Source organism: Triticum urartu, chromosome 1A (assembly GCF_056163025.1).
Source record: "Triticum urartu cultivar PI428250 chromosome 1A, HENAU_Tu73, whole genome shotgun sequence".
NCBI lineage: Eukaryota > Viridiplantae > Streptophyta > Magnoliopsida > Poales > Poaceae > Triticum > Triticum urartu.
The window spans coordinates 400683494-400694010 of record NC_141873.1 but is presented as its reverse complement, the minus strand read 5'-3'; positions in this window follow the sequence as shown (position 1 = coordinate 400694010).

Here is a 10517-nt window from a genome sequence, read left to right as displayed (position 1 = left end):
TTGAGCTTTCAAATACTTATTGCTCTAGTGCATCCGTTGCATGGCAATCCCTACTCACTCACATTGATATCTATTGATGGGCATCTCCATAGCTCGTTGATACGCCTAGTTGATGTGAGACTATCTTCTCCCTTTTTGTCTTCTCCACAACCACCACTCTATTCCACCTATAGTGCTACATCCATGGCTCACGCCCATGTATTGTGTGAAGGTTGAAAAAGTTTTGAGAATGTCAAAAGTATGAAACAATTGCTTGGCTTGTCATCGGGGTTGTGCATGATTTAAATATTTTGTGTGGTGAAGATAGAGCATAGCCAGACTATATGATTTTGTAGGGATAACTTTCTTTAGCCATGTTATTTTGAGAAGACATAATTGCTTTGTTAGTATGCTTGAAGTATTATTATTTTTATGTCAATATGAACTTTTATCTTGAATCTTTCGGATCTGAATATTCATACCACAATTAAGAAGAATTACATTAAAATTATGCCAAGTAGCACTCCGCATCAAAAATTCTATTTTTATCATTTACCTACTCGAGGACGAGCAGGAATTAAGCTTGGGGATGCTTGATACGTCTCCAACGTATCTATAATTTTTGATTGCTCCATGCTATATAATTTACTGTTTTGGACATTATTGGGCTTTATTATCCACTTTTATATTATTTTTGGGACTAACCCTTATAACCGGAGGCCCAGCCTAGAATTGTTGTTTTTTGCCTGTTTTAGGGTTTCAAAGAAAAGGAATATCAAACGGAGTCCAAACAAAATGAAACCTTCGGGAACGTGATTTTCTCAACGAAAAAGACCAGGGAGACTTGGACCCTACGTCAAGAAAGGAAAGAGGAGGCCACGAGGTAGGGGGCGCGCCTACCCCCCCCCCCCCCCGGCGTGCCCTCCACCCTCGTGGGCCCCCTGTTGCTCCACCGACGTACTCCTTCCTCCTATATATACCTACATACCCCCAAACGATCAGAGATGGAGCCAAAAACCTAATTCCAGCGCCGCAACTTTCTGTATCCACGAGATCCCATCTTGGGGCCTGTTCCGGAGCTCCGCCGGAGGGGGCATCGATCACGGAGGGCTTCTACATCAACACCATAGCCCCTCCGATGAAGTGTGAGTAGTTTACCTCAGACCTACGGGTCCATAGTTAGTAGCTAGATGGCTTCTTCTCTCTTTTTGGATCTCAATACAATGTTCTCCCCCTCTCTTGTGGAGAACTATTCGATGTAATCTTCTTGTTGCGGTGTGTTTGTTGAGATCGATGTATTGTGGGTTTATGATCAAGTCTATCTATGAATAATATTTGAATCTTCTCTGAATTCTTTTATGTATGATTGGTTATCTTTGCAAGTCTCTTCGAATTATCAGTTTGGTTTGGCCTACTAGATTGATCTTTCTTGCAATGGGAGAAGTGCTTAGCTTTGGGTTCAATCTTGCGGTGTCCTTTCCCAGTGACAGTAGGGGCAGCAAGGCACGTATTGTATTGTTGCCATCGAGGATAACAAGATGGGGTTTTCTTCATATTGCATGAGTCTATCCCTCTACATCATGTCATCTTGCTTAAGGTGTTACTCTGTTTTTAACTTAATACTCTAGATGCATGCTGGATAGCGGTCGATGAGTGGAGTAATAGTAGTAGATGCAGGCAGGAGTCGGTCTACTTTGTCCCGGACGTGATGCCTATATACATGATCATACCTAGATATTCTCATAACTATGCTCAATTCTGTCAATTGCTCAACAGTAATTTGTTCACCCACCGTAGAATACTTATGCTCTCGAGAGAAGCCACTAGTGAAACCTATGGCCCCCGGGTCTATCTTCATCATATTAATCTCCTACTACTTAGTTATTTCCTTTGCTATTTACTTTGTCTTTATTTTACTTTGCATCTTTATCATAAAAAAACCAAAAATATTATCTTATCATATCTATCAGATCTCACTCTCGTAAGTGGCCTTATAGGGACCGACAACCCCTATTTGCGTTGGTTGCGAGGATTTATTTGTTTTGTGCATGTACGAGGGACTCGCGCGTAGCCTCCTACTGGATTGATACCTTGGTTCTCAAAAACTGAGGGAAATACTTACGCTACTTTGCTGCATCATCCCTTCCTCTTCGGGGAAAACCAATGCAGTGCTCAAGAGGTAGCAATGAGCAGGTTAGCCCTGTTAAACAGGCCACGCACGAAGATTCGAAGGACGATAATTACCTTCCGCTCTCCGAAGATGAGGTGAGCCTCGGCACCGAAGACTTCATCGTGCCCGAGGAACCTCTTGAGCAGGAGCGCTTCAAGCGCCAACTAATAGCCACTGCAAGGAGCCTGAAAAAGAAGCAGCTTCAAGCTGACCAAGATCTGCTCAATGATAGATGGACCGAAGTCCTAGCCGCCGAAGAATACAGACTTAGTGGACCAGCCAAAAGCTACCCGAAGCATAGATTGCTACCCTAGGGCGACGATAAGGCGCTGGAGCCCGTACCATTATCGCACAATGCGGCAGGTCGACCACAACTGGGCACAGGTAAAGCGGCAACTCAAGCCGAAGACCAGACCGCCCCACCTTGCAGTAAAACAAGAACAAAACAGCTCGAGGTTATACATACGACCGTCAACAAGACTTGGGTAGCAAAGCAGGACACTCAAGAGCGATCTACAGATCGCAAGGACATACCTCGACACATGACGATGGCCACCAATTCGGACGTGACAAACCTACCCACACCCGGGCTGAAAACCGCAAATGGACTCTGTCGGAGATATGCCGCAATGTGGCCCAACATAGAGGCGTCACACACCCTCTTTGCTTCACAAATGAAGTAATGGGGCATGAATTCCCAGACGGGTTCAAACCCATGAATATCGAATCATACGATGGAACAACGGATCCCGCGGTATGGATCAAGGACTTCCTCCTCCATATCCACATGGCCCGCGGAGACGACCTTCATGCCATCAAATACCTACCACTAAAACTGAAAGTACCAGCTCGGTACTGGTTAAATAGTCTGCCAGAAAATTCTATCGGCAGCTGGGAGGATTTGGAGGACGCCTTTCGCAACAACTTCCAAGGAACATATGTCTGGCCACCGGACACCGATGACTTAAGTAACATTGTCTAGCAGCCCGGAGAGTCAGCCATGAAGCTCTGGACCAGGTTCCTAGTTAAAAAGAACCAAATCGTCGATTGTCCAGACGTGGAGGCCCTTGCGGCCTTTAAACATAGCGCCCAGGATAAATGGCTTGCACGCCACCTCGGTCAAGAAAGACCTAGATCCATGACAGCCCTTACTGCTCTAATGAAGTGCTTTTGCATGGGAGAAGACAGCTGGCTCGCTCGTAGAAGCAACAGCACCAGCGACTTGGGCACTTCCGAAATCCGAGACGGGAATGGCAAGCCACGACGAAGCATACACAACAGTCGCAATGATAATGAAAGATCACGCGACAAAGCGGTCAACGCCAGGTTTAGCAATCCCAAGCCCGGTCAATGGAAAAAATCCATTCAAGGCAAACAGAGACGGACCATCCAAAATAGACAAGATATTGGACCGGCCCTACCAGATTCATGGCCATCCCAATAAACCAGCTAATCACACCAACAGAAGCTATTGGGTCCTCAAGCAGGCCGACAGGCTCAACGCCGGACACAATGGAAATGGGCCACTGTAAGGGCATATTTATCCCTAAGGTGTTTTGGTGATTGATGACAATGCGTTTGCGGACTAATCGTGTGTCTTGAGTTTCCCAAATGTTTCTTCGCTAGGCACAAGACGGTTTGGTGTCCCTCGAAGACTATTGAAGACGGCATTTTTCTACGTTTCTTTTTGGTGGATTTGAGTCGTAGGAAAGCCGTACTATTAAGAGGGGGTCCGTGTCGGAAAGGTTCGGGTGGAATCATCACGTACACATTTCTTTCTAGTCCCCTCCTTTCCCCTGCACCTTGGAGCATCCTCCGTTTTTATCTCTTTACCTTGTTCTGGCTGCTGTGTTGGCTTGCGGTAGTACTGCTCCCTAGTGAGCGGTAGTACCGTAGGCACCAGCGGTAGTACCGTGCTGTGGCGCGGTAGTACCGCGGGTGCCCATGGTAGTACCGCTCCTCTGGAGCCGTAGTACCGTGACCCCCAGGCCAAGTACCGCTCCCTCTCGGTAGTAGGGGCGGATGTAATTTTTACATCCGCGCTACCATGGTAGTACCGCATCCCTTGCGCGGTAGTACCGTGCGCAGCCTAGCTCAGCTGCTAGGCGGTAGTACCGCTCCTCTGTGGGGTAGTACTATGTCGGATTTTTGCTACGTCTGTTTTCCAGCGGAAGTAGGCACGGATGTTCTGTTATCCACGCTCTTCCCAGGCTTGGGGTTCCCTGCCTTGCGGTAGTACCGCAAGGGGGAGCGGTAGTACCGCGTCTGCGGAAGTACCGTCCTCAGCCCATGTGCTTAAGGTCTGCCCTAGCTACTGCTGCTGCTGCGGTAGTACCGCGGCTCCTCACGGTAGTACCGCGTGGCCTCGCGGTAGTACCGCTGTTCTGGAGCGGTAGTACCGCTGGTCGCGGGCTGGTATGTGGATAACGGTTGGTTTTTCTTCCTTAGCTATATAAGGGGTGTCTTCTTCCTCGTGTTGAATACCTATTCCAACCCTAAGCTCCGTTGTTGTTGTAAGCTCCATTTTCGCCCGATCTCACTCCCTAGCCAATCAAACTTGTTGATTTGCTCGGGAGTGGTTGAGAAGGCCCCGATCTACACTTCCACCAAGAGAAATTTGATTCCTCCCACTAATCCCTTGCGGATCTTGTTACTCTTGGGTGTTTGAGCACCCTAGACGATTGAGGTCACCGCGGAGCCATAGTCCATTGAGGTGAAGCTTCGTGGTGTCGTTGGGAGCCTCCAATTGAGTTGTGGAGATTGCCCCAACCTTGTTTGTAAAGGTTCTATCGCCGCCTCCAAGGGCACCAATAGTGGAATCACGGCATCTCGCACTGTGTGAGGGCGTGAGGAGAATACAGTGGCCCTAGTGGCTTCTTGGGGAGCATTGTGCCTCCACACCGCTCCAACAGAGATGTACTTCCCCTCAAAGGGAAGGAACTTTGGTATCAGAGCCTCGTCTCTTTATTAAGGACTTTACCGTCCGAAGAGTATGGTTGATACCGTAGACGGTGTGGAGGAACACTCCAGTGTGAATCCGATCTCATCTACGGGTGATGGGGGAACCTCGGTCTCTCGTGGGGAGTTCAATGTGGCCTTGGAGACATTGAAAACCTCCATGACGACCGAGGTTGAAAGCATGTTTACTAAATTCCTTGAAGGGCTTAAACTATCCACCGCACCGTTGAAAGTGGGCGATCCCACTGACAAGGTGACGGATGCTATCTCCAACAAGGGGGAAGCTAGTAGTGAAAAGGCTCCTTCTTCTAGTGGTAAAAATGGCACCGACATCTTTGCTCATGTGGAACCACCACTTGTTTATGGTGGACCGGTTCCTTCCACTCATTTGAATCATGTCGGTCCTCCCCCTAAGATTGTGAAAAATGAGGACTTTGATTCTTGGGTTTACTGCTTTAAGCGTCATTTAAATCATGTGAACACTAATCTTTGGAGAATCATTGAAGAAGGTTTCCATCCGCATGATCCAAGCAACTTCACTCCTCAAGAAGCCGCGGATAATCAATTCAATGAGAATGCTCTCTTCATCATTCAAGATGCAATTCCACCCAAAGATCTACCTCATCTTTGGCCCTTCGCCTTGGCCAAAGACGCATGGCTTTGTGTTGTCTCGCTCTACTGGGGAAGCACAAGCATTCAACGCTCCAACTATGAAGTGGTGCAAGATGAAGCCGATGAGTTTGCAATGAAAGAAGATGAAGAACCTCGTGAGCTTTATCGGAGAGTAACCAAACTCGCGGTCTCACTCCGAGATCACGGGAGCAAGGACACGGATGACAATTGGATCAAGCACAAATTCCTCAAGGCAATGATGCCTTACCACAAGGCCATGTCCTCCGTCATTCGTCAAAGGCCGGACTTCCACACTTTGACCTCAAGTGAAGTGTTGGATGAGTTTGTGGCTATGAACATCTTGGACAAGACCGCCGACAATGCGGTGCTTCTCTCTCAAAGGGCAAAGAAGCCCAACCTTGCATTAAAGGCCAAGGTTTGCAGTGAAGAGGAAGAAGAAGAGGAAGAAGAGGAAAGCAACCACGAAGATACAAAGTATGCCTATCATGAACACATGGCACTTGCTTCAAGGCAATTTTGGAGTAAGAAAAACTCAAGGCTAAACTTCAACAAGAACAACTCAAGTGGCACGAAGAGCAAGCAACGTGTAAGGACTTGCTACAATTGTGGCAATGTGAGTCACTTTGTTGCGGAGTGCCCGTATGAGAAGAGGGAAGACAATGTTGGCAAGCTCATTCGAAAGGACAAAGCCAAGTCTTTCCCCAACAAGAACAACTTCACCAAGAAAATCCCTCACAAGGCGTTGGTGGTTCAAGAAGAGTACCATGAGGATGATGATGATGATGAAGATGGTGAGTCAGTGGCCATGGCATCCGTTGCCATTGCAAAAACTCCACGAGTATCTCTCTTCGACTCACCCAATGAGAACATCACCGCCAAGTGTCTCATGGCTAAAGCCACCAACAAGGTAACTCACAACATAAAAACTACCATCATTAATAATCCTTCCTTGACGGATTGCATTGATGAATGTGGGGGATCTAATGTGGAGGAAAATGAGCTTGAGTCCTTTATGGGTAAACTCAAGGGTAAATCCAAGAAGCATTTTATTGCTCTCTTGGAACAACTCAGTGAAGCCAATGACATGATCGAGTCTCATGAAGATACTATCTCCAAGATGGAGGGGCATAGTCGTGACTATGCCGATGAGATCTTGGATCTTTCCAATGCTCTTGAGGAAGAGCGTGGTCTTTTTTTGGCTCTTGAGGAGTCACACAACATTGATCATGCTAAGTTAAAGAAAGATTTTGATCATGCTCTCATTGTCTCTCGTGTGCTAAACTCCGAGAAGGCCGAACTTGAGGTTGATCTTGCTAGACTCAAAGAGGAGCTTGATCTACTTGACAAGGCTCACAAGGTCTTGAAGGGTGCTCATGCTAGCCTCAAAGAGTCTCATGATCAACTTTAAGTAAAGCTAACCAAGGAAAAAGCCACTTTTCCTCGTATGATGTTAATTGATAATGCAAATGCTACTAACTCGTGTCGTGAGCATGTGCATCTTGTTGAGGAGAACGCTAAGCTAAAGGTGCAACTTGAGAAAGGTCTTGTGTCTTGCATACAAGGCGAGAAGAACCTCAACGACCTCTTGACCAACCAAAAGGGAGTTGTGGCCAAGGAAGGGATTGGGTACATGCCCAAGTCCAAGAACAAGAAGAAGAATGACAAGGCCAAACAACCTCCTCCTCTCATTCAAACCTTTGTGAAGGAGAGTGAGGGTGCTACTAAGGAGAAGGAGAAAAACTACATGAGGGGTATTGGTGCCAAGAAGGGAAACGCTCCCCTTCCCAACAAAGTCGGGGACTTTAACCCTTCTTACGTGTTGTGCCACGCTAGTGATGGGCATGTTTATGCCAAATTTGTTGGTTCTCCTTATGAGTACATTGAATGGTCTATTTGGGTTCCTAAGACCCTTGTTACTAACATCAAAGGACCCATTACAAAATGGGTACCTAAAACCAAGCATTGATCTCTTGTAGGTGTTTGCTTCCGGTGTGGGATCATGGTTGCTCGATAGTGGAGCTACTAATCATATGACCGGAAGCAAGGACTTGGTGGTGGACGTGCAAAAGATTCCATCCATGCCCACCAATGTTGAGTGGGGTGATGCCTAGTCTTCTAAGGTATTGGGACTCAGTAAAGTTGTCATTTTTCATGATCTTACGATCGAGAAGGTCATGCTTGTTGAGTCCCTTGCATACAATTTACTTTCCGTTCGTCAACTAGCACTCATGGGCTTTGCCACTTTCTTTGATATTGATTCCGTGGCCCTCTTGTGGAGCAATACTCTTAAAGTAGCCTTTGTTGGGCATGTCGAGAACGGTCTCTATGTGATTAACTTTTCAGAGTGACACACTAAGACCGCGACATGCCTAATGGCTAAAGTTGACGTGGGATGGCTTTGGCATCGCCGTTTAGCCCACATCAATATGAGATCTTTGCAAAGTCTTCTCAAGGGGGACCATGTCCATGGACTAACAAATGTTAGTTTTGCCAAAGATCGTGCTTGCAGTGCTTGCATCGAAGGAAAGCTACATGAGAAGGCTCACCCTCCCACGACTATCATCTATTCGAAGAGACCCTTGGAGCTCCTTCATTTGGATCTCTTTGGACCTCCATCCTTTGATAGTCTTGGGGGTAGAAAGTATTGCTTGGTGATTGTAGATGACTATTCAAGATACACTTGGGTATATTTCTTCAAGAGGAAGAGTGAGACCCAACAAACCATCATCGACTTTGCAAATGAAGCTCAATGACAGCATAATGCAAAGATCTTGACAATAAGAAGCGACAATGGCTCCGAGTTCAAGAACTACACCTTGGATGAGTTTTTGAGTGATGAGGGAATCAAGCATCAATATTCCGCACCCTATACCCCTCAACAAAATGGTGTAGCGGAGAGGAAGAACCGGACGTTGATGGATGCGGCAAGGACCATGATGGCGGAGTTCAAGTCTCCCTACAACTTTTGGGCCGAAGCCATCAACACCGCGTGCCATGCATCTAATCGGCTCTACCTCCGCAAAGGCTTGAACAAGACTCCATATGAGATACTCACCGGTAACAAGCCCAACCTCAAGTACTTCCGAGTGTTCGGGTGTAAGTGTTTCATTCTCAAGAAAGGTGTCTGTCTAAATTTGAGGCTAGAGCTCATGAGAGCATATTTGTTGGTTATGCTACAAACTCTCATGCTTACCGTGTTCTCAATAAGTCCACGGGACTTATTGAGGAAACGTGTAACGTGGAGTTTGATGAGAATAACGGCTCCCAAGTGGAGCAAAGTGGTACTTGTGATGTAGGTGATGAAATTCCACCTCAAGCCATAAGAAGAATGGGTGTTGGTCTTATCCTACCCATTGAGGAACCCCTTGTGGCCGAAGGAGAAGGACAATGTTCTACTCAAGTGGAACCTTCACCAACCCAAGACCCACATGCTTCCGAAGAACAAAGTGAGGGCCCTCAACCTCATGAACAAGACCAAGGGCAAGATCAATCTCAAGATGGTGTTGTAACATCAAGTGATGCCCAAGGTCAAGTTCCATCCTCCGAGCAAGCTCAAGATCAAGAGCTTCCACGAGAACGAGAACAAGCTCAAGACGACGCTCAAGATGATCAAGTGACCACTCCTCGTCTCACCCCCGAGGAGGAATTGGAGCGTTGTGCCGCCAAAGATGCTTCCAAGCTCTCCACCAAGGATCATCTCATGAAAAATGTGCTTGGAAGCTTAAGAAAGGGGGTAAGCACTCATAGACAATTAGCAAACTATTGTGAACATCACGCGTTTGTCTCTTGTGCTGAGCCCCAAAAGGTCTATGAGGCGCTCGAAGATCCGGATTGGCTCAATGCCATGCACGAAGAACTCAACAACTTCGAGAGCAATAACGTGTGGAGATTGGTGCCAAGGCCAACGGTGAACCACAATGTCATTGGAACCAAGTGGATATTTAAGAACAAGCAAGATGCTCATGGGATTATCATTCGCAACAAGGCTCGCTTGGTAGCACAAGGCTACTCCCAAGTCGAGGGTATCGACTACGGTGAAACCTTTGCTCCCGTTGCTTGTCTTGAATCCATTCGCATGTTGATTGCATATGCTTCTCATCATAACTTTAAGTTACAACAAATGGATGTGAAGAGTGCTTTTCTTAATGGTCCTATTAATGAATTGGTTTATGTCAAGCAACCCCCGGGATTCGAGGATCCCTACTTTCCTGATCATGTGTATCAACTCGATAAGGCACTCTATGGCCTTAAACAAGCCCCACGTGCGTGGTATGACCACCTTACCGAGTTGTTACAAGACCGTGGTTTTGAAGTTGGGCTAATCGACCCCACTCTTTTTACTAAGAAGGTCAAAGGGGAGTTGTTTGTGTGCCAATTATATGTTGATGATATTATCTTTGGTTCCCCTAACAAAGCTTTCAATGAGGAATTTGTCGCTCTCATGACCTCAAAGTTCGAGATGTCTTCCATGGGAGAGTTGAAGTTCTTTCTAGGGTTCGAAGTGAAGCAAAGAAGAGATGGAACCTTCATCAACCAAGCCAAATACACTCAACACATGCTCAAGAGATTCAAGCTAAGTGATGTCAAGCCGGCTTCCACTCCAATGCCCACCAAGTGCCAACTTGACATAGATACCAATGGTAAAGCGGTGGATCAAAAGGTATATCGCTCCATGATTGGCTCCTTGCTTTACCTTTGTGCATCTAGACCGGATATCATGTTGAGTGTGGGAATTTGTGCACGGTTTCAAGCCGCACCTAAGGAAATCCACTTTGTG